The sequence below is a fragment of the Pan troglodytes genome, chromosome 21, assembly GCF_028858775.2.
Source record: "Pan troglodytes isolate AG18354 chromosome 21, NHGRI_mPanTro3-v2.0_pri, whole genome shotgun sequence".
NCBI lineage: Eukaryota > Metazoa > Chordata > Mammalia > Primates > Hominidae > Pan > Pan troglodytes.
The window spans coordinates 32,079,588-32,102,884 of NC_072419.2; the positions used below are offsets into that span (position 1 = coordinate 32,079,588).

At 46.1% G+C, this 23,297-nt stretch overlaps 1 protein-coding gene and 1 non-coding gene across 12 annotated transcripts in view; one reads left to right on the forward strand and one right to left on the reverse strand.

The window, feature by feature from the left end:
* NINL (ninein like) overlaps positions 1-23,297 on the reverse strand; it is a 139,110-nt gene that overhangs the window by 92,141 nt on the left and 23,672 nt on the right. The gene's annotated exons all lie outside the window — the stretch shown is intronic.
* Positions 4,213-4,316, forward strand: LOC112206592 (small nucleolar RNA U13). The gene has a single exon (XR_002941010.1). It is a non-coding gene; the product is annotated as a small nucleolar RNA U13 (small nucleolar RNA).

Genomic DNA, 23,297 nt, shown 5'->3' on the forward strand with positions numbered 1-23,297 from the left:
TGGGTTAAACAAAAAGGTAAAGGCTAGAACTATAAAACTCTCAAAAGAAAACATAGGAGAAAAGATTCAGGACATTGGATTTGGCAAGGGTTTCTGGATGGCACCAAAAGCACAGGTAACAACAGGAAAAATAAAATCAGATAAATTAGACTTCATGAAAATTAAAAATTTTGTGCATCAAAAGATACTATCAAGAGAATAGATACTCCAAATACCTTGATTTGATTATTATACATCATATGGCTGCATCAAAACATCACATGTACCTCATAAATATGCATAACTATTATGTATCCATAATAATTAAAAATACTTTTCTTTTTTTGAGACAGAATCTTGCTCTATGGCCCAGACTGGAGTGTAGTGGCACAATCATGTTTCACTGTAACCTCAACCTCCAGGGCTCAAGCGATCCTCCCACCTCAGGCTCCTGAGTAGCTGGGAGTACAGGTGTACACCATCACTCCTGGCTATTTTTTTTAAAAAATTTTTTGTTGACATGGGTGTCTCATTATATTGCCTAGGCTGGTCTCGAACTCCTGGGCTCAAGCAATCCTTTTGCCTTGGCCTCCCAAAGTGCTGGGATAACAGGCATGAGCCACCGTGCACAGCCAAAAAAAATTTTTTTTTTGAGATGGAGTTTTGTTCTTGTTGCCCAGGCTGGAGTGCAACTGCGCAATCTCAGCTTACTGCAACCTCCACCTCCCAAGTTCAAGCGATTCTCCTGCCTCAGCCTCCCAAGTAGCTGGGATTACAGGCGTGTGCCACCACACCTAGCTAATTTTGTATGTTTTTAGTAGAGATGGGGTTTCACCATGTTAGTGAGGCTTGTCTGAGACTCCTGACCTCAAATGATCCACCTGCCTTGGGCTCCCAAAGTGCTGGGATTACAGTCGTGAGCCACCGCGCCTGGCCAAAAAACACTTTTTAAAGTCACTATTAAGAGAGAGAAACACAGACGGACACAGTGGTGCATGCCTGTAGTACCAGCTACTTGGGAGGCTGAGGCAGTAGAATTGCTTGAGCCCAGGTGTTTCAAGTCCAGCCCAGGCAAAATAGCAAGACATTGTCTCTTAAGAAGAGAGAATCTATGCAATAGAAAATACCTGATGAAGAATTAATATCCAGAATAAAAAACTCTACAACTCAACAACAAAAACCCAATTCAAAAATGAGCAAAGGGGTGTGGCAGCTCACACGTGTGGTCCCAGCACTTTGGGAGGCCAAGGAGGGCGGACCACTTGAGGTCAGGAGTTCGAGACCAGCCTGGCCAACATGGTGAAACCCCATCTCTACTAAAATTACAAAAATTAGCCAGGCAGGGTGGCGGCCACTTGTAATCTCAGCTACTCGGGAGGCTGACGCAGAAGAATCACTTGAACCCGGGAGGTGGAAGTTGTAGTGAGCAAGACTGTGCCACTGCGGTCCAGTCTGGGTGACAGAGCCCTGTCTCAAAAAAAAAAAAAAAAAAAAGGCTGATATAAAAAACTCAATTGTAGGACGGGCGTGGTGGCTCATGCCTATAATCCCAACACTTTGGGAGGCTGAGGGGTGTGGATTACTTGAGGCCATGAGTTCAAGACCAGCCTGGCCAACATGGTGAAATCCCATCTCTACTAACACAAAAAAATTAGTGAGCCGTGATGGTGCACGCCTGTAATCCCAGCTACTCAGGAGGCTGAGGCACGAGAATCACTTGAACCCATGAGGTGGAGGTTGCAGTGAGTCAAGATCATGCCACTGCACTCCAGCCTGGGCCACAGAGAGATCCTCTGTCTCAAATAAATAAATAAATAAATAAAATTCAATTGTATTTCTATATACATGCAATGAACAATCCTACTAGAGTATCAAAAAGAATAAAATACTTAGGTACTTAGGTATAAATTTAATTTAAAAATGGAAAACCTATACTCTGGAAACAAACATAGTTGAAAGAAACTTAAGCCAGATGCGGTGGCTCACATCTGTAATCCTAGCACTTTGGGAAGCCAAGGTAGGCCGACTGCTTTAGCCCAGGATTTCGAGACCAGCCTGGGTAAAATAGTGAGACCTCATCTCTACAAAAAAATGGAAAAAATCAGCAGGGCATAGTAGCATGCACCTGTAGTCCCAGCTACTTGGGAGGCTGAAGTTGGAGGATCTCTTGAGCTTGAGAGGTTGAGGCTGCAGTGAGCCAAGATTGCACCACTACACTCCAGCCTGGACCCTGGGCAACAGGGTAAAGCTATGTCTCCAAAAAAAAAAAAAAAAAAGTTTAAAAGTAACTAAATAAATGGAGACACATCTGTGGTAGTTCCTCAAAGATATATTCACTTCTTAATGTCTGGAACCTGTGAATATTATCTTCTATATTAATAGCAAAGAAAGTTCAGTAGATTAAAGATCTTGGGAGGAGGCGTTTATCCAAGATTATCCAGGTGGGACCTGATGCAATTACATATAGCCTCATGAAAGGCAGAAAGAATTTTGAGAGAGAAGAGGAGAGGGCAATGTGACCAGAGGCAGAGGCTGGAGTGATGAAGCCGTAAGCCAAGGAACACCTGTAGCCCCCAGAAGCTGAACAAGCCAAGGCACAAATTCTTCCCTGCAATCTAGAGAGAGCAAGCAGCCCTGCCAACACCCTGTGTTTAGACTTCTGGCCTCCGTGACTGTCACAGGATAGATTTCTGTTGTTTAACCCTAACTCAATTTGTTGTAATTTGGTACAGCAGCCCTAGGAACTAATACAACATCCCAAGTCTCAGCGTTGTTAAGATGGCTGTAATTCCCTCACCCATCACAGAGTCTAAGCAATCTCTACCAAAATCTCAGCTGGCTTCTTTAGAGAAATTAACAAGTTGACCTTAAAATTCACATGGAAATTCAAGGGAACAAGAATCACCAAAAACAATCTCGGTAAAGAAGAGCTAGATATTCCCACTCAGTTGAAAAACTTACTACAAAGGTACAGTGCAGTATGGTACTGGCATAAAGACAGATACATAGACAAATGGAATAACATTGAGAGTCCAGAAATAAACCCTTGGATTTAGAGTCCATTGATTTTCATTTTTTTTTTTTCTCTTCTGAGACAGAGTCTTGCTCTCTTGCCCAGGCTAGAGTGCAGCGGCTCCATCTCGACTCACTGCAACCTCCGCCTCCCAGATTAAAGTGATTCTCCAGCCTCACCCTCCCGAGTAGCTGGGATTATAGGCATGCACCACCATGGCCAGCTAATCTTTGTATTTTTAGTAGAGACAGGGTTTCACCATGTTGGCCAGGCTGGTCTCAAACTCTGGACCTCACGTGATCCACCTGCCTCAGCCTCCCACAGTGCTGGGATTACAGGTGTGAGCACCTGGCCCAAAGAACTCTTAAAACTCAACAAGGCTGGGCATGGTGGCTCACACATATAATGCCAGTACTTTGGGAGGCCAAGGTGGGTGGATCACCTGAGGTGAGGAGTTTGAGACCAGCCTGGCCAACATGGTGAAACTTCATCTCTACTAAAAATACAAAATTAGCCGGGCGTGGTGGCACACGGCTGTAATCCCAGCTATTCGGGAGGCTGAGGCAGGAGAATCACTTGAACCCAGGAGGCGGAGGTTGCAGTGAGCCAAGATCGCGCCACTGCACTCCAGCCTGGGCAACAAGAGCAAGACTCTGTCTCAAAAAAAAGAAAACAGAACAAACAAACAAACAAAAAAACTCAACAATAAGAAAAAAAACTCAACTGAACAATGGGCAGAAGATGTGAACATCTAACCTAAGAACATACACAAATGGCAAATATGCATATGAAGATGCTCAACATTATATGCCCCCAGGGAACCACAAACAAAACAAAGAGACACCATGACACACCCATTAGCATAGCCAAAATACAAAATACTAATACCACCAAATACTGACAAGAATCAGGAGCAACTGAAACTCATATTCACTGCTGCTGGGAATGTAAATGGGACAGCCTCTCTGGAAGACAGTTTGGCAGTTCCTTACAAAACCAAACATATTCTTACAATGCAATCCAACAATTGTACTCCTTGGTATTTCCTTAAATAAGTTGAAAACTTATGTCCACACAAAAACTGTACCTGGATATTTATTGCAGCTTCATTCAGAACTGCCAAAACTTGGGTGCAACTAAGATGTCTTTCAGTAGTTGAATAGATAAACTGTGGTACATCAGATAATGGACTACTACTCAGCACTAAGAAGAAATGAGTGATCCTCTTGTAGTTCATAAGTGTGATAGCTGGGTGTTCACATGCACGTGTGAGATGTGCTACCCTGAAACCCTGTTATGATGTTGGCACATTACTCATCTGAAATGAAAAAAAGAATAAGAAAAAAGAAATGAGCTATGAAGGCATGAAAATACATGAAGGAATCTTAGATGCATATTGCTAAGTGACAGAAGGCCATGTGAAAGGCTACATACTATACAATTCCAACTATATGACTTTGTAAAAGTGAAAAGTGTGAAGATGGTAAAAAGATCAGTGGTTGCCAGGGGTGGAGGGAAGAGAGGGATGAACAGGGGAAGTACAGAGGAATTTTAGGTTAGTAGAACTATTCCGTAATATACTATAATAGTGGATGCATGTCATTTTACATTTGTTAAAACCCACAGAATGTACACCACCAAGAATAAACCCTAATACAAACCTTAGTCTCTGGAGGGGGATGATGTGTCGATGTGGGTTCAACAAGTGCAATGAAAGGACCAGGCTGGGGTAGGACACTGACGGTGAAGGAGGCTGTGCATGGCAGAAGCGGAGGGCATGTGGCATCTCTCTTCTACCCTGCTCAATATTGCCGTGAACCAAAACTGGCTCTAAAAAATAAAGTCATTTTTTTTCTTTTCTTTTTTTTTTTTTTTGAGACAGAGTCTCGCTCTGTCTCAAAAAACAGGCTGGACTGCAGTGGCACGATCTTCGCTCACTGCAAGATCCACCTCCCAGGTTCACGCCATTCTCCTGCCTCAGCCTCCCAAGTAGCTGGGACTACAGGTGCCCGCCACCACGACTGGCTAATTTTTTGTATTTTTTTTTAGTAGAGACGGGGTTTCATCATGTTGGCCAGGATGGTCTCAATTTCCTGACCTTGTGATCCGCCCGCCTAGGCCTCCCAAAGTGCTGGGATTACAGGCGTGAGCCACCATGCCCAGCCAATAAAGTCATTTTTTTAAGTGAAGGGGAAATTAAGACGTTTTCAAATAAACAAAAACTGGGAGAGTTCTTCAGTAGCAGATCTAACCAATGAGAAATACTAAAGAGTGTCCTTCAGGCTAAAACAAAAGGATGCTACACTAAAATCAACATGAAGAAATAAAAAGTACCAATAATGGTAACCGTATCAGTAAATATAAAACTTAATATTAATCAATTTTTTGTATTTAACTTCATTCCCCTTCATTTGGTATAAAAGACCAATAATACACAATTTGCACAATACAATAATTATATATCTATCTTGATGAGTACAAAATGTTTAAGGATGTAATTTGTGATAACAACAGCATAAAAAGGGGGAGGAACAGAGCTATCTAGAAGGAAAGTTTTTGCGTACTATTGTGATATTATGAGATATACATATATATTCATTTCAACCACAGCTCCTGGCTCATAACTCCTATAGTCCTTGTTAGTCTTTTGTTATAATGTTGGGGAACCTGAGGCCTCAGATGCAGACATCAGAAAACAGAATCTCAGCTGGGCACAGTAGTTCACACCTACAGTCTCAAAGTTTTGGGAGGCCGAGCGGGGAGGATCACTTGAGGCCAGGAGTTTGAGACCAACCTGTCCAACAAAGCAAGGCCTCTAAAAAAATTAATAAATAAATAGAATTAGCTAGGCATGGTGGCGTGCCTTTGTATTCCCAGCCACTTGGGAGGCTAAGGCAGGAGGCACAATCGTAGCTCACTGTAGCCTCAAATTCCTGGCCTCAGGTGATCCTTCTGCCTCAGCTTCCCAAGTAGCTGGGACCACAGGCATGTACCACCACACCCGGCTACGTTTTTATATTTTGTAGGGACAGGGTCTCACTTTGTTGTCCCAAGCTGCTCTTGAACTCCTAGCCTCAAGTGATCCTCCTGCCTTGGCCTCCAAAATCTCTGGGATTATAGGCGTGAGCTACCATGATTGGCTCAGAAAAACTATTTTTTACTGACCACCTGTTCTGTGCCTCAGACATAAAATACATCATATCAATAATGCTATACAAGTGTTACCATGTGCAGATAAGGAAGCTGAGTGACAGAGAAGTTGGGTCATAGGCTTAAAGTCACAAAGGGCATACTGGAGCTGACATGAAGCCCAAGTCAGCCTGACTGGGAAGGCTGTCATCTTCCCCATGGCTGGGTTGCCCTGCCAGGCTCTGTTGAAACAACAAGTCCATCGACACCCATGTGGGGTCTGGAATCAGTCTAGTGACCGTTCTCCTGCTCTCAGGGTTTAGCCATCTAGTCCCTTTGCCACAACATCTGTGAGATCCCAGCCTAGATCAGCCCTGATCCTGCCACATCACCCACCATGGACACACATATGACTCCAGCTATGAGCGTGTGATAGCTTAACCAGCCTCCTATCAATAGACACTTAGGTTGTTTCCAATCTGCTATGGTTTGGAGGTTCGTCCCCTCCAAATCTCATGTTGAAATGTGATTCCATGTTGGAGGTAAGGCCTGATGGGAGGTGTTTAGGTCCTAGGGGCAGACCTGGCATGAATGGCTTGATGCTGTCCTCACGATAATGACTGAGCTGTTGCTCTGAGTTTATGAGAGATCTGGTAGTTTAAAAATGTGTGGTATCTCCCTGCCTCCCTCGCTCCTGCTCTCAGTACCTGCTCCCCCTTCACCTTCCACCATGATTGGAAGCTTCCTGAGGCCTCATCAGAAGCAAGGCAGACGACTGTGCCATGCTTGTGCAGCCTGCAGAAATGTGAGCCAATTAAACCTCTTTCCTTTATAAATTACCCAGTCTCAGATATTTCTTTATAGCAATGCAAGAGCAGCCTAACACACAGTCTTTTGCTAATATAAACAATGCTGTAATAAATAACCTCTGAGGGATAAATTCCTAGAAGTGGAGCCCTTGGGTCACGAGTGTGCATCTTTTCCATATGGAGAGATATCGCTAAAATGTCTTCCACAGAAGAAGTTACACCAATGCACAGTCCCACTAGCAACAGATGAGGCCGCCTGTCTATCCCTTGGCAACGCAGCACATTATCAAACTTTCAGATATTTTTTACAATCTGATAGGTTAAAAAAAAAAATCACATCTTCCCATAGGTTTCATTGACAAACAGCTTTTTGAAGGAATAAGCAATTATTCAATGTCTGCTCTATGTAAATCTTAGATAATCTGATGGAATACAAAAGATATAAAAGAAATGTCCTCAGCTCGCAAGCCTGAAGTCAGGTGTGACTGACGGAATACGCACACAACACCAGTTAGGAACATGAAGCAGCATGTCTGGTCTAAAGGGAGACGGGACACAGTAGCAAGCACCTCAGGCTGTCTCCATCAATACCTGCTGGGCCTCAGTTTCCTCTTATGTAAAATCCGGGCATGAAATCAGATGAATCCCAAGATCCCTTCCATTTTTGAAATTCTATATTGAATAGAAAATAGTTAAACTCATTTTAAATCTGGGTTCTTCACAAATAACCCATGTTGGCCAGCAGGGTGTGACAACGGCACTGTGTCCCCACCCTTCTGACACTGGGCGCGGGGCTGCATTCAGTGCTGGAGCTTCACGACGCTGCTGCCCTTGCCCCAGCCTAGAACCATAATTTGGTTCCAGACAGCCACAACAGGAAAGTGTTAGAATGGAAGGTGTAAGAGAAACCTTGTCCAGCAGTGGTGACAAACCCACACTCACCTAGCCTCACTCACACATATTCTCACTTCTGTTCACTGCCCACAATCTGATGCGTGGAATCTGGATGGGAAAACAGTGACGATGAGTGGCCCCAGGCAACTCCTGGCTCTGGCCTCACCAGCATCCACATAACAGGATAAAAGAGGCGCACAGGACTGATGGGCCCACAGAACCATCTATCTTTAGACCAAAGACAATGAAGGAAGGGATCTTTCATTAGTTCTACTCTGCATCTCCTATTTCTCAACTTGTAGTAAAAGTAATGAATTACTTTCAAGGAATGAGCAGGATGCAGACAGATTAAAGAACAGATTTGCACATGACCTGACTGTGACCTGACTATGCTGAAAGGCCGCTATGGCATAAAATATTTGAGGTGCTTAGGAGAACAGGAAGTGGAATCTTTGGAAACTTCAGAGGCCATGTTCAGTCCCAGGGGCCAAGTCTTTGTTTCAGATGCACGGGTCCTTGTGAGAAGTCTGGCTGTTCTGAGCCCCACAACACTGGAGTCTGTATTTTTCACATTACGATTCCTAAACTCAACTCCCTCCTTTTCTACCCAAAAGCTAACAGCATTGGCATGAAAAAAGCAGCCACAAAAAGGTTTTTCCTCTGGCAGGAACCAAGCTGGGTGCAGGGAAAAGACATTTGCTAAAACAGACTTCTGGTTTCTGAGCACCCCAAACAACTTTTACTTGGTCTAATCATTGCTGGCCAATCTCCCTTGACAGGATGAATGTTTAAATAAACAAATCTGTCTTCAAGCTGCATTTGTTAAAACAGCAGATGGAGATTTAACTGAGCTGAGGAGGAACAGAGCTCTTTATCTCCGTAAGTATGACAAGTGAGATGAGGGACTGAGGCAGAAGTCTCAACCCTCAGGGCCTATTAAGCAGCTTTAGGGAGCATCCAGGAAAACCTGGGATAGCTCCATCTGTGGCTGTTTTCCTGAAGAGGTTTTCTGGAGGTTTAGTATTTACACATTCCTTTAAAGTGCAGAAGGCATGTAGGAAGAGGGTCAGGTAGGCAGTAAGGGAATGGTTCTATTCCCATGGGCCTTGAGCTGGTGCCCAGTAAATCTACATTTTACGTAAGATAAGGTGAACGTTTGAAGAGGAGCAGGGACTAAAGGAGGAGTCAGTTCCACAGACATCTCCGGGTAGGTGGAGAAGGGAGTTTGTCTTTCCTCTGCATTTGGGAAAATAAGCTTGTAATCAACATTATCAGTGTGGCGTTTCAGGAGCCAGACTTAGACTGTAGACCTAAAGTCTCCCCTTTTCATACATTGGCATGTCCTCATGTATGGGAGGTGTAAACCAAAAATAAAATTCTGAGCCCCCCCCCCCCCTTTATCTGAATGGTGCCCTCCTCTCAGCCAAGGGCATTCCAAAGTTATCCTGAAGAACTAGTTCAGGCATGACAGGATGGGGGGTTGGACTGCCCCATTATGCCCTCCTCCCTTTAGAAGAATTCAGGCACAACTGACCAGCATTAACATTAAAACAGATCTCAAGACTGACAAGGCAGACTCCTGTAGCAATAAGATACCAGCTTGACTCTAGCACAGCATCATAAGACAGATAGCAAGCCCTGGAAGTACTTTACTACAAACTATATTTCTTTGCCATATCTTGAAGTACTCCTGCAAAGTTGTCTCTTGTGGGGAAAATCTACATTCTGAAGAGAATCTCCTTCCTTTTCCAGGCCTTCTTCCTGATCCAGGAGAGAATCAGCTCTGATAAGACACATTTACAATGGATTCTCTCTGAAGCCTGCTATCTGGAGGCTCCCTAAGTATAATGAGAACCCTGGTCTCCACAACCCCTTTTCTTTCTTTGTTGTTTTTTGTTTTTGTTTTTGTTTTTTTTTTGAGACAGAGTCTCGCTCTGTTGCCCAGGCTGGAGTGCAGTGTACTAATGTATGACTTTGCCTGTGACTTCTGCTTCCCTAAAATGCGTAAGACAGAGTCGTGCCCTAACTGCCTCAGGACCACTTATCAAGGCTTCCTGGGTTTGTGTTTTCCCCAGGCCACGGTCAATCATACTGGCTCAGCATAAACCTCCTTAAGATATTTTACAGTTTGGGTTTTCCATTAACACCTTCACAGCATACACTTGAGTTTTTAAAGTTGAGCAGGTCCAGCAGGTTTCCCCCAGGTGGATTCTGACTGAACAGTTTATGAGTGATTTCTCCATACCTGTTATTCAATCCAAGCTTTCGTGGGTAAGTGCTTTCTTACCTGCCTGTGCCCCTCAATCAGAGCATAATGTTATAGAACATCAGAGTCAGAAGGTACTCAGAACCAAGAAAAATTTAACCCAAAAAAGATCTAGAATAAAATGCAGCTTTTGCTTCACCCTTAAAAGAGTGGGAAATTTGACTATATAAAAGTCACAATTTCTAAATAGGAAAGAATAAAATCAGAAGATAAATGACAAACAAGAAGGTAATTTTAATGTACATCACAGGCCAAAGGTTAATTCCCTTAATAAAGAGCTCCTAAAATCAGTACTGAAACAACCTACCCTGCCCCCACCCTCCAAAAGCAAAGGATCTAGATTACAAAGATGGAAATACAAATGGCTCTTGAACATGTGGAGAGATGCTCCACTGTGCTCATCGGGAGAGATACAAACCCCACCGAGAGAGAGGACTTTTCGCTTGTCAGACTGTGCCTCAGGTCGGCTGGGCTGCTGTGACAAGGCACCGTGGCCAGACAGCTGAAACAGAATGTATTTCCTTCTGTTCCAGAGCCATCAAGAGGCGTCTCATCAAGAAGTTGGCGTGGCTTCTTCTTTGGCCTCTCCTCGGCTTGCAGATGTCTCCCCTGCATGTGCCTGTGTCCTCATCTGTTCTCATAAGGACACCAGTCATATAGAACCAGAGCCACCCTTATGGCCTCATGTGATACTGTGGTGTAGCAAAAAGTGTATGTTTAGTCTTGGTCCTAGGTTCCTGACATACAGCTCCCAAAACCCTCAGAATTTCCTGAGTAATAGGGAATTCTGTTATTCATAATAAGCCCCTTTCAACTACACCAGCGTTTATATTACTGAGGTGACTCTGGAGGAAAGCGGCTGGTTACCAGATGGACCAACCCTGGGATTAGGATAATCCCACCCCCAGCCTCCAGGGTGGGCGGGGCTGCAGCTAAACCCCATCCACCTCTTCATCTGCTGTTCATCCACATTCTTGGTCACAGCTTCATAATAAACCGGTAAACATTTGTAAATGTTTCCTTGAGCTTTGCAAGCCACACTATCAGATGATCAACCCCCAGAGATGGTCTTGGGGACTCCTGATTTAAAGTCAGTCGTTCAGATGCACAGGTCACAACGTGGGACTCGTGACTGCCTTCTGAACTGGGGGAAGCCAAATGGAACTGAGCCCTTAACCTATGGGGTCTGCACTAACTCCAGGTAGTGAGGAACTGGGTTAAATTCTAGGACATCCAGGGGCCTCTGAAGAGAATTGGAGAATTACGTGGTGTGGAAAGACCACGTTTGGTGTTAGAAGTGTTCTGCTGAGTAGAGAAACCATGTTTTCCATTTTACTTTTCACTTGATTACCTCTTTAAAGAACCTGTCTCCAAATACAATCACATTCTGAGGTACTGGAGGTTAGGGCTTCAACATCCGAATTCTGGGGAACACAACTTGGCCCACAGCAGACTGGCACTCTGTTGATGAAGCCATAGGAAAGCAGGCTTCATACACGCTGATGGGAAATAAACCGGGGCAACCTCTACGAACAGCAACTTGTCAGCATCAAAATTTTAACGTGTATTTCACAAAAGAAGATTCATTAATGGGCAAAAAGTGCACAGAAAGATGCTCAACAGTATAAGTAATTAGGGAAATGCAAATCAAACGAATGAGGTAACACTGCACACTGCCTGGGACAGCTATACTCCTGGGATCCACTGGGCAGATGCACTGCAATGCTGGTCTTCCCCAAGGTTCCTGCCCTGTCCCTCCTTGCCATGGGGGCACATTTAAGGATGGCCACCTCCACACAAGCCAGTCCAGTGCAGCTTGGTCTGGGGAGTTCTGCTGCACTCCTGGGCAGCTGTGTGGCCGAGTCAAGCTGCTTATGCTCTCTGGGCCTGAGCTGAGATATCAAATGAGGAAGCCAAACCTGATCCCAGGCACCTTTGTGCTCCAAAATTCTCATTCTCTTGGGCCCAGCACAATGCCTTCTGGGCTCCCCTCACCACTGAGCTCCACAAGAGTCCTGAGGGGGAAATCAGAGGACACCAAGCAGCCTGGTCTTGGACAGGGTGTTCTGCAGATGGCCATTACCTGAGCGTGCTGGCCTATGGGCTGGCCCTGAGCACCCACAGCCACAGCTCCCACACCCAACCTTACACAGAGCTGACCTCGGCACCCATGGCCACAGCTCCCACACCCAGCCTCACCCACGGCTGACCCCGGCACCCGTGGCCACAGCTCCCACACCGAGACTCACCCAAGGCTGGCCCCAGCACCCATGGCCACACCTCCCACATCCAGCTTCATCCAGGGCTGACCCCAGCACCCACGGCCACAGGTCCCACACCCAGCCTCACCCAAGGCTGACCCCAGCACCCACGGCCACACCTCCCACACCCAGCCTCACCCAGGCCTGACCCCAGCACCCACGGCCAAACCTCCCACGCCCAGCCTCACCCAGGGCTGACCCTGGTACCCATGGCCACAGCTCCCACACCCAGCCTCACCCAGGCCTGACCTCAGCACCCACGGTCAAACCTCCCACACCCAGCCTCACCCAGGGCTGACCCCGGCACCCACAGCCACACCTCCCACACCCAGCCTCACCCAGGGCTGACCCCGGCACCCACAGCCACACCTCCCACAGCCAGCCTCACCCAGGGCTGACCCCGGCACCCACGGCCACAGCTCCCACACCCAGCCTCATCCAGAATCCAAGCTCGTCCCAGACACTGTCTCTCTGGCCGTTGCTCAGCATGGACCTGGCTCTTAATGGACCCTCCATTGGTGTCTGCTGAGTCTCACTTCCCCTCTCCCTCTCCTGCTCTGTGCTAGGAAAAAGGCAATTTGAGTTTTTATGTTACATCCAAACAAAAGCTGGCAGCTCATCATGCACGAGTGGAACTAAATCAACGTCGTGGCCTGAGGTCGTGCAGCACAATGCACTCAGCTGAGCAATGTCAGCACGGAAAGCCCACTCGGACCTTGGATCTCCAGACATGCCCATTCAGCCCGGTTTGGGCCACTCTTTCCAACCAACTCCACAATGTCCCTAACATGTTTTTTAAAAAATGTTTCCACACAGGAAAAGTCAAAAGTCAGGAAAATTTCAGAACTCCAGCTATAATATTTACAAGGTTCTAGCTAAGCTTGCCATACACACGTCTGCAAACATCCTTCTAAAAGGGGAAAACTTTTAGAGCCAAAAGAATGAAATAAAGTGGATCAGAAGTAAATTCAACACTGATAGGACAGTGAAAAGAACACATGAAACACTTGGCATCTGTGTATCAAAAGGAATTTGTCTCTCTTTCCAAACACTTTGGCTCACATTACGTTTACTTAAAGAAAAAAGGGGGTGGATACAGTGGCTCATGCCTGTAATCCCAGGACTTTGGGAAGCTGCTGTAGGAAGATCACTTGAGGCCAGGAGTTCGGGAACAGCCTGAGCAACATAGCGAGACTGTCTAGAAAACAGAAAAATTAGCCGGGCGTGGTGGCACGTGCCTGTATTCCCACCTACTTGGGAGGCTGAGGTGGGAGGACCACTTGAGCCGAGGTTAAGGCTGTGGTGACCCGTGACTGTGCCCCTGCATGATGAAGGGGGCCTGCCCCTCCACACCTGTGGGTATTTCTCACAAGGTGGAGACAAGAGACTGAGAAAAGAAATAAGAAACAAAGTATAGACGAGGAAAAGTGGGCCCAGGGGACCGGCGCTCCGCAAGCAAGGACCTGCACCGGCACTGGTCTCTGAGTTCCCTCAGTATTTATTGATCACTATCTATACTATCTCGGTGAGGGGGATGTGGCAGGACTATAGGGTAATGGCAGGGAGAGGGTCAGCAGGAAAACATGTGAGCAAAGGACTGTGTGTCATAAATAAGTTTAAGGAAAGGTGCTGTGCCTGGATGTGCACATAGGCCAGATTTATGTTTGACTTTACAAAACATCTCAGTGCAGTAAAGAGCAGTATTGCTGCCAGCATGTCTCATCTCCAGCCATTAGGCAGTTTTTTCCTATCTCAGTAAATAGAATGTACGATCAGATTTTACACTGAGACATTCCATTCCCAGGGACCAGCAGGAGACAGATGCCTTCCTCTTATCTCAACTGCAGAGAGGCCTTCCTGTTTCACTAATCCTCCTCAGCACAGACCCTTTACAGGTGTCGGGCTGGGGGACGGTAAGGTCTTTCCTTTCCCACGAGGCCATATCTCAGGCTGTCTCAGTGGGGGGAAACCTTGGACAATACCCAGGCTTTCTTGGACAGAGGTCCCTGCGGCCTTCCGCAGTGCATTGTGTCCCTGGGTACTTGAGAATGGAGAATGGCAATGACTTTTACCAAGCATACTGCCTGCAAACACATTTTTAACAAAGCACATCCTGCACAGCCCTAAATCCATTAAACCTTGAGTCAATACAGCACATGTTTTCTGCAAGCACAGGGTTGAGGCTAGGGTTACAGATTAACAGCATCTCAAGGCAGAAGAATTTTTCTTAGTACAGAACAAAATGGAGTTTCTTGTGTCTTCCATTTTCTACATAGACACAGTAACAGTCTGATCTCTCTTTCTTTCCCCCACACATTCCAGCCTGGGCAACAAGGGCGAGACTCCGTCTCAAATAAATTAAAAAAAAAAAAAGAAAAGAAAAGATAGAAAAGAAAATATGAACCTGCCCCTAACAGATGTAGAAAAAAGAAGGGTGTTCAACAAAAATGGTCACTGAGGCAAGTGTCTCGATCAGCAGAGGTTTATTGAGCCAAGTCTGAGGACGCACCCAGGGAAAACACAAGCCACTGAAGCATCTGTGACCTCTGCTTTTCCAAAGAGGATGTGGGAACTTACTGTGTGTGTGAGGTGGGGGCAGGCAGGAGGGAAACAAGGGTGGGGGCAGGGAGGCAAACGGTTATTCTTATGAGGCTCTAATAACTGCTCAGCACCCGTATGTTTTATATCAGATAAGGTAAATCTTTGAAAAGAGGGAATGGAGGAGAGTCAAGCAGGAAGAGTGATTGATCCTGTCTTGAGTGTGTTCTGCACTTGGGAAGGTAAGCTTGTCATCAACATTGTCAGTGTGAGATTTAACAGGATTCAGGATTGAGGAGTTAAACTTGGCTTGCAGACCCAAGGTTACAATTGGCATGTACTGGTTTTACAGCAGACATGTATCCTGAAAGGTTTAGGGGCTAGCAAGGGATGTCCCTGTGAGCAATTTGTGAGGGAGGCCATCGGGAGGTATACAGCCTTTTACCATCCTGGGACCTGGCTTATGTCTAACCCTATGACACATTGTTGTGAAGTTACAGCTCTGTTTGGGGAAAAAGAACAGCAGTTGCATGACTCCATTCCCAGGCTTAACTCTCCCTTTGGCATAACCAGTTGGCGGGGTGGGGATGGGGAGGTACCAAAATTTCATTTTCTTTTACAGAAGCTATTTCCCTCAAGCCTTTTATCATTTTTTTTTTCTTCCAACTCAAGTTAAAAATCTACTAAAAGAGCTGGGCATGGTGGTGTGTGCCTGTAATCCCAGCTACATGGGAGGCAAAGGTGGGAGGACCACTTGAGCCCAGGAGTTCAAGACTAGCCTGAGCAGCATAGCCAGACCCTCCCCACCTCAAAAAGAATGCTGACAAACTAACCATATACATAGGTTAAACCACTTTTCTAAAAGAGCTGTGAAAGAAAAAAATAAATCTACTAAAAAAAATAAAAGGTAACATAATCCTCTGGATTTGTAAGGCCAATTGCATGTTTATCCTATTAATCAAACAGTGATGCCAGAGCTTTTGTTCCAAGCCATGCTGGCACTATACAGACAGAGGCATGCTTGCTCGCCCTTCTGTCTAAATCACGGAGGGGCTACAAGCCTCCAGCATTTGGTCAAGCCCTCAAGTTTGAAGTCAACTCAGTCAGGTCTAGACACACCCCCCTGCAAGGCTGAGAGGTCCTGGAAAGAACCACATCCCAGGCTATGTCCAGGAGAGAAAAATATAGGTGCTGAGCAGGGATGGGAAAAGAAAGGAGACACAGAAAGTAATTCAGAGTAGCTCCAGGTGGCTCTTACAGCTTGGAGGACAAGTTTGGGAAGAGCCGAGCCTATCTGCGAAGGTCAGTAAACACACCGGGTTACTCAGGCCTTCCTGGAGAATCAGGGTCTGGCTAGAATCAAAGAAAGGCTGAGCTGAGACACCCAGGGAAAGTGCTGGTGCAGGTGAGGCACTCATGGAGCAGGGGTCTCAGCTCACCTTTTGCTTCCCCACGCAAGGGCACTGGTGCAGCGGCCTTGCTCACTGTGGCCCTCCACTTCAGACCCCACTATGCCTGGAAGTTACTTCTCACCCTTGTTGGGTTTTTTTTTTTTTTTTTTTTTTTTTTTTGGAGATGGGGTCTTGCTATGTGGCCCAGGCTGTTATTCACAGGTGTGATCACAGCTCAATGCAGCCTCACACTCCTGGGCTCGTGATCCTCCCACCTCAGCTGCCCAAGTGGGTGGGACTACAGGTACCTGCCACCACGTGCAGCTTATTGGAATCGTAATTGGCTTCAGACATACTGTTACAAAAAAACCGAAAACAAAAACAAAAATCCAAAGGTTGGGGAAATGGCATTTTAAACAGAGCCACTCACTGGTCCCCACCAGTACTGAGGATGCACACAGTACCGGCCCCAGTGTCTCCACTTCTGTAACCAACGGCTTGTGGGCCACATTGGGAAAGGTACTTTCTGATTTTCTTTAACATTAAAAACAATTTTAAGAAAAATAATTATCATTCCCATGGCAAAGATATTTTCCTCCAATGTGTAACACAGATGCATATTAGGCTGAAATAAATACAGCTAGGTTAGCATGAACACGTGTCACAAGTAAAGCCCATATAAAATCTCATTCCTTTAAACAAAAATGCACAGACTTGCACGCCATTATGTGAACCTGGGTCAAAAAAGAGTGTCCTTCACTTATCTTTCTCCCCAGGGAAGCTAAAGAGGAAGGAAAGAGCATCTCAGTTCAACAGGCACGATGGGAAGAGGTTCTGAAACAGTGGCCCATGGAGGTGACTCCGTTTCCTGCTCCCTGCTCACTCTGCCCCACTTGGGCAGCAGGAGGATATTCTGCACTTGCTGCCTCCAGGAGGGAGACAGAGCAGAACAACACAAACTGGGAGGCTCTTCTTGTTGTCTGAGGTTCAGATGCTCAGTCCCTGGACAGCAGCCAACAGCTGCAAATAATAAACATGCAAGCCTTCCAGGCAGCTATGGCTGGACCTGGCAGGCAGGGCACGGGTCAGGGCAGAAGGACCAGGCCTTCTAACCTAACCTGCAGGTAGGTGTGGGGGAAGTGAGAGTGAATTCACTCTTTCAGGCAACGTTCAGGAAGGGGCAGGAGCCCAGGCAAGGAAGGGCAGCGAGGTGTGTCGAGGCAACAAGGAGCAGAAGCTAAACAAGGAGCCACACAGCGGGAGGGCTGCACTCTGCGGAGCACGGGGTCAGGAGAAAGGTCTGTGTGCAGGGGACCCATGGGAACCAAGGCCCAAAGACAGACAGAAGGACAGCCCCCTGAGTGCCAGAGTGGACAGAACATGAAACCCCTGCCAGGTAGAGACATAGCCCTGGGTGACCTCTGGATGGATAAAAATGAACTTTCTGCCACCTGGAAGGGTATGGGCTCATGGAAGAGAACACAGTGCATCTCAGACAACAGAATGGCAATCTGCACACTGGAGTTTAAGGATCACAATTTATACAAAACCTATGGCTCTAGCCAGGTGCAGTGGTTCATGCCTGTAATCCCAGCACTTTGGGAGGCCGGGGTGGGTGGATCGCTTGAGACCAGGAGTTCAAGACCAGCCTGAGCAACATAGTAAGAACCCTGTTCTTTACCAAAAAAAAAAAAAAATTAGCTAGGTGTGGTGATGGGGGTCTGTAGTCCTAGCTATTCAGGAGGCTGAGGCAGGAGGATCACTTGGGCCTAGGAGGTCAAGGCTGAAGTAAGCTGTGACTGCACCTTCGCACTCCAGCTTGAGTGACAGAGCAAAACCATCTTAAAAACAAACAAACAAACAAAAAACCTGTGTCTGGTAACTGCAGAATCAGGGACCCTGGGGAGCCCGCTTTGGCAGTATGTGCCACTCAGGTCTTTCATTCAGATTATCATAGCTCCACGGGCCTGAATATCTTGATTGTGTGCCAATATATTTAAAACTAGAAAAAATATGTGCCCTGGGATGATTTTTTTTTCCTCTACAGAGAAATAGCCATCAGCACCCCGGTAACAACCTGAGTCGAGATCACAGGCTGAGATGAATACAAACAGCGTTTGGTTTCTGAGAAGGCCAGTTTCCTTCCAGTTCACTCCCGTTCCTAGGGAATAATCTTCCTCATGGTCCTGACCCAAAATGTAGGCAGTCTATCAGGCGTCTACCTTGGTGGAGCCTGGACATCAACTTGTGTCCACCTAACCCTGTGACACTGTCAGACGTGGCTCTCAGGCACCTCTTCCATAACGTACAGACAGGCCCCACAACAAAGCAGCCCATGCCACACACACCTGCCGAGGCTCCTACATCTTCCTACTGACAATTTTGATGGATATAGCCAAATTGCTCTCCATAGAGGCTATATCTATTTACACAATATACCATGGATAATGTTCCAGGTAGATAAATGAGAATTTTAACACATTTACTCTAAGTAAAATTTGTACTGAAAAATAAATATTCAAAGGTAAATGTATACAAATCATGAGCATATGGCTCAAGGAATATTTACAAAGATAACACACTCATGTAACTACCATTCAGAACACGAAAGACACATCAGGCCAGACGTGGTGGCTTCTGCCTGTAATCCCAGCACTTTGGGAGGCCAAGGTAGGAGGATCGCTTGAGTCCAGGAGTTTGAGACTAGCCTGGGCAACACAGTGAGGCCTCCGTCTCTATTTTCCCTATTGCCCAGGCTGGTGTGCAATGGCGCAATCTGGGCTCACTGCAACTTCCACCTCCCGGGTTCAAGCGATTCTCGTGCCTCAGCCTCCCAAGTACGTAGGATTACAGGCATGCACCACCACGCTTGGGTAATTTTTGTATTTTTAGTAGAGACAGGGTTTCACCACATTGGCCAGGCTGGTCTCGAACTCCTGACCTCAGGTGATCAGCCCGCCTCGGCCTCCCAAAGTGCTGGGATTATAAGCGTGAGCCACCATGCCCAGCCTATTTTCAATTAAAAAAAAAAAAAAAAACAGGCCGGATACGGTGCCTCATGCCTATAATCCCAACACTTTGGGAGGCCGAGGCAGGAGGATTGCTTGAGCCCAGAAGTTCAAGACCACCCTGGGCAAACATAGTGAGACTTCATTTCTACCAAAAAGCAAAAAATTAGCCAAGGGAGGTGGCAGATGCTTATAGTTCCAGATATTCAGCAGACTGAGGTGGGAGAGGACTGCTTGAGCTTAGCAGGTCAAGGCTACAGTAAGCCATGATTATGCCACTGCACTCCAGCCTGGGTGACAGAGCAAGACCCTGTCTCAAACAAACAAACAAAAATTTCATGTAACACAAAAAACTTTTATCTATTTAAAATCAAGGATGGGTACAGTGGCTCATGCCTGTAATCCCAGCACTTTGTGAAGTCAAAGTGGGAGGATCGCTTGAGCCTAGGAGTTTGAGACTAGCCTGGGTAACATAATGAAACCCTGTCTCTAAAGAAAAATACAAAAATTAGCTGGGCATGGTCATGTGCAACTGTATTCCCAGCTACTTGGGAGACTGAGGTGGGAGGATCACTTGAGTCTGGGAGGTCAAGGTTGCAGTGAGCCATGATCATGCCACTGTACTCCAACCTAGGCAACAGGGTGAGATTCTGTGTCTAAATAAATTAATTAGTAATTAAATAAACAAAAGTAGCCAGGCATGGTGGTATACGCCTATGATCCCAACTACGCGGGAGGCTGAGGTGGGAGGATCACTTGGGCCCAGGAGATCGAGGCTGCAGGGAGCTGAGATAGCACTTCAGCCTGGGTGATGGCGAGACTCTGTCTCATGCATGGATACATATATAAGGGCCAATAATCCTACCAAACTGATCTTTCCCCAAATAAAAATGATAAACTTTGGATAGAATACAGAACACAACTACTAAGGGCAGATACCTGAGAGCAACCAAAAACAGGAGGATTCTGGAAGGGAGCTATGGGCACCAGGGGAGTTTCCCACCTCCACAGCTCCCACTCCCAGCTGGAAGGAAATAAGGAGTGATTGCTAACAGGTACAGGGTTTCTTTTGGGTGTGATGAAACTGCATTGCACAACTCTGTGCATGTATTTTATTTTATACTGAACTGCACACTTTAAACAGGTGAATTATATGATATTTGAATTATATCTCACTTAAAGCCATTATTTTTGAAAAGTAAGTGGCTGTAACCTCTACCATGCATACTGTAAACAAGAATGCTGGAGAGACCATATTAATAGACTTCAAGAGGTACAGTATTGGTCAGGTGTGGTGGCTCACGCCTGTAATCCTAGCACTTTGGAAGGCCAAGGAGGGTGAATCACTTGAGGTCAAGAGTTCCAGACCAGCCTGGCCAACATGACAAAACCCTGTCTCTACTAAAAATGCCCGAATTAGATAGGTGTGATGGTGCATGCCTGTAATTCCAGCTACTCGGGAAGCCAAGGGAGGTGAATTTCTTGAACCCAGGAGGCGGAGGCTTCAGTGAGCCGAGATCACATCACTGCACTCCACCCTGGGCAACAGAGCGAAACTCCATCTCAAGAAAAAGAAAAGAAAAAAAAAAAAGTACAGTATTAATTACCAAAGATAGAAGGACTTTTTATAGTGATAATTCAACACAAAGATATATCATAAATGTATAAGCATCTAACACTAGAGCCTCAAAATAAAGCGAAACTCAACAGAATAAAAGAGAGAAATGGACAATTCCACAAGCATATTTGGATATTTAAACTCTAACTTCTTGACAATTGATAGAACTAGATATATAAAAAGAATTATCTAGACGTATAAAAAGTAAAGAGGTAGATGATCTTAACAACATTATCCACCTTGTTCAAAGATAAATATACTGGGCTGAGCGCAGTGGCTCACGCTTGTAATCCCAGCACTTTGGAAGGCCGAGGTGGGCAGATCACTTGAGGCCAAGAGTTTCAGACCAACCTGGCCGACATGGTGAAACCCCGTCTCTACTAAAAATACAAAAAAAAAAAAAAAAAATGAGCCAGGTATGGTGGCATGCGCCTGTAATCACAGCTACTCGGGAGGCTGAAGCAGAAGAATCGCTTGAAGACAAGAGGTGGAGGCTGCAGTGAGCCGAGATCATGCCATTACACTATAGCCTGGGTGAAAGAGCAAGACTCCATCTCAAAAACAAACGAAAAACAAAGATAAACATGCTGAGTAGAATAGGCAGTAATTAAGTCTTCATTTATTTATTTATTTATTTATTTTGAGATGGAGTCTTGCTCTGTCGCCTAGGCTAGAGTGCAGTGGTGTGATCTCAGCTCACTGCAACCTCCGTCGCCTGGATTCAAGCGATTCTCCTGCCTCAGCCTCCCAAGTAGCTGGGAGGACACACACCCACCACCACACTGGCTAATTTTTCGTATTTTTAGTAGAGATGGGGTTTCGCCATGTTGGCCAGGCCAGTCTCAAACCCCTGACCTTAGGTGATTCGCCCACCTCAGCCTCCCAAAGTGCAGGCATGAGCCATCGCGCCCTGCCCAACCCTTCATTTAATAATAATTTATTTTACCCCCTTGGAACTTATAATGATTTTTCAAATGGTCATGTCTTCCCAAGGAAGCTGACTAAGGTAATTTGCAATGATGCCTTTTTCCTTCTTGACCAACTTTTCTGAGTATGAAGACTCATTCAAATACATTCCATTGTCCTCAACATGCAGTCAGGTTGTTCTTTGCTCTTACATTTTAAAATACTTACTTCCCACACCAAGGGACAAGAGGTCCTTGTTCTCTTCAGACTGTGTTTAGGCCAAGAGCAAGTAGGCAGGCAGAGGCACAGAGTACCTGATAATAGGTGTATTCTGAGAACTGCAAATGCAGAGCAGTAAAAAGCGGAGACGGCCTGTCCCATTCCATACTCACAGCAACAGACACTTGCAGATTCAACGTTCATTTCCCAATATCAAGCCGCAGAAGCGAGACACACGCTTGCACCTTCTGCTTTTCCCAGCCAGGTTGCTTTGCTTCCAAGATCTTATGATATTCTCCAGCGTTTCACATGTTCTGTAACACTTTTAGTTTTCAGCAATTACCTGTGAGCTTCAGTCTCAAGAGACTTGCACAACTTTGCTCAACCTAAGTGACTATCACGTGATGACCTGCACAGAGCCTAAAAATAGGGCCACGTAAGGCAAGGTATCTGCTCACCCAGAAAGTCTCCTTCCTGTAAATGAAGCCAAGTCATTGGCTTGGGATGAGGCAGTGTGCTCAGCTCGGGGAGCAGAGGAAGGCCTTTTTCTTTTATCTTTGAGATGGAGTCTCGCTCTGTCGCCAGGCTGGAGTGCAGTGGCGCGATCTCGGCTCACTGCAACCTCCACCTCCCGGGTTCAAGTGATTCTCCTGCCTCAGCCTCCCAAATAGTTGGGACTACAGGTGCGTGCCGCCACACCCAACTAATTTTTGTATTTTTATTAGAGACGGGGTTTCACCATGTTGGCCAGGATGGTCTGGATCTCTTGACCTCGTAATCTGCCTGCCCCAGCCTCCCAAAATGCTGGGATTACAGGCGTCAGCCACCTCACCCAGCTAGGAAGGCCTTTTTCATTTTCCGTCTGCTTGGTCGCCACCAATCCATTCTCTATCTTGCCAGGTGTTTTGTTTTGGTTTTGAGACAGAATCTTAGTCTGTCATCCAGGCTGGAGTGCAATGGCCCCATCATAGCTAATTGCAGCCTTGAACTCCTGGGCTCAAGTGATCCTCCTGATGCAGCCTCCGAAGTAGCTGCGACAACAGGCACACACCACCACACCCGACTATTTTTTTTTTTCTCATTTTTTGTAAAGATGGGATCTCACTGTGTTGCCCATGCTGGTCTCAAACTCCTGGCCTCACACAATCTTCCCCCTTCAGCCTCCCAAATTGTTGGGATTACAGGCGTGAGCCAGCATGCCCCGCCTTGCATGGTGCTTTGATGCCTATGGTTTACATTGATTGTTGATTGATTGATTGAGACAGG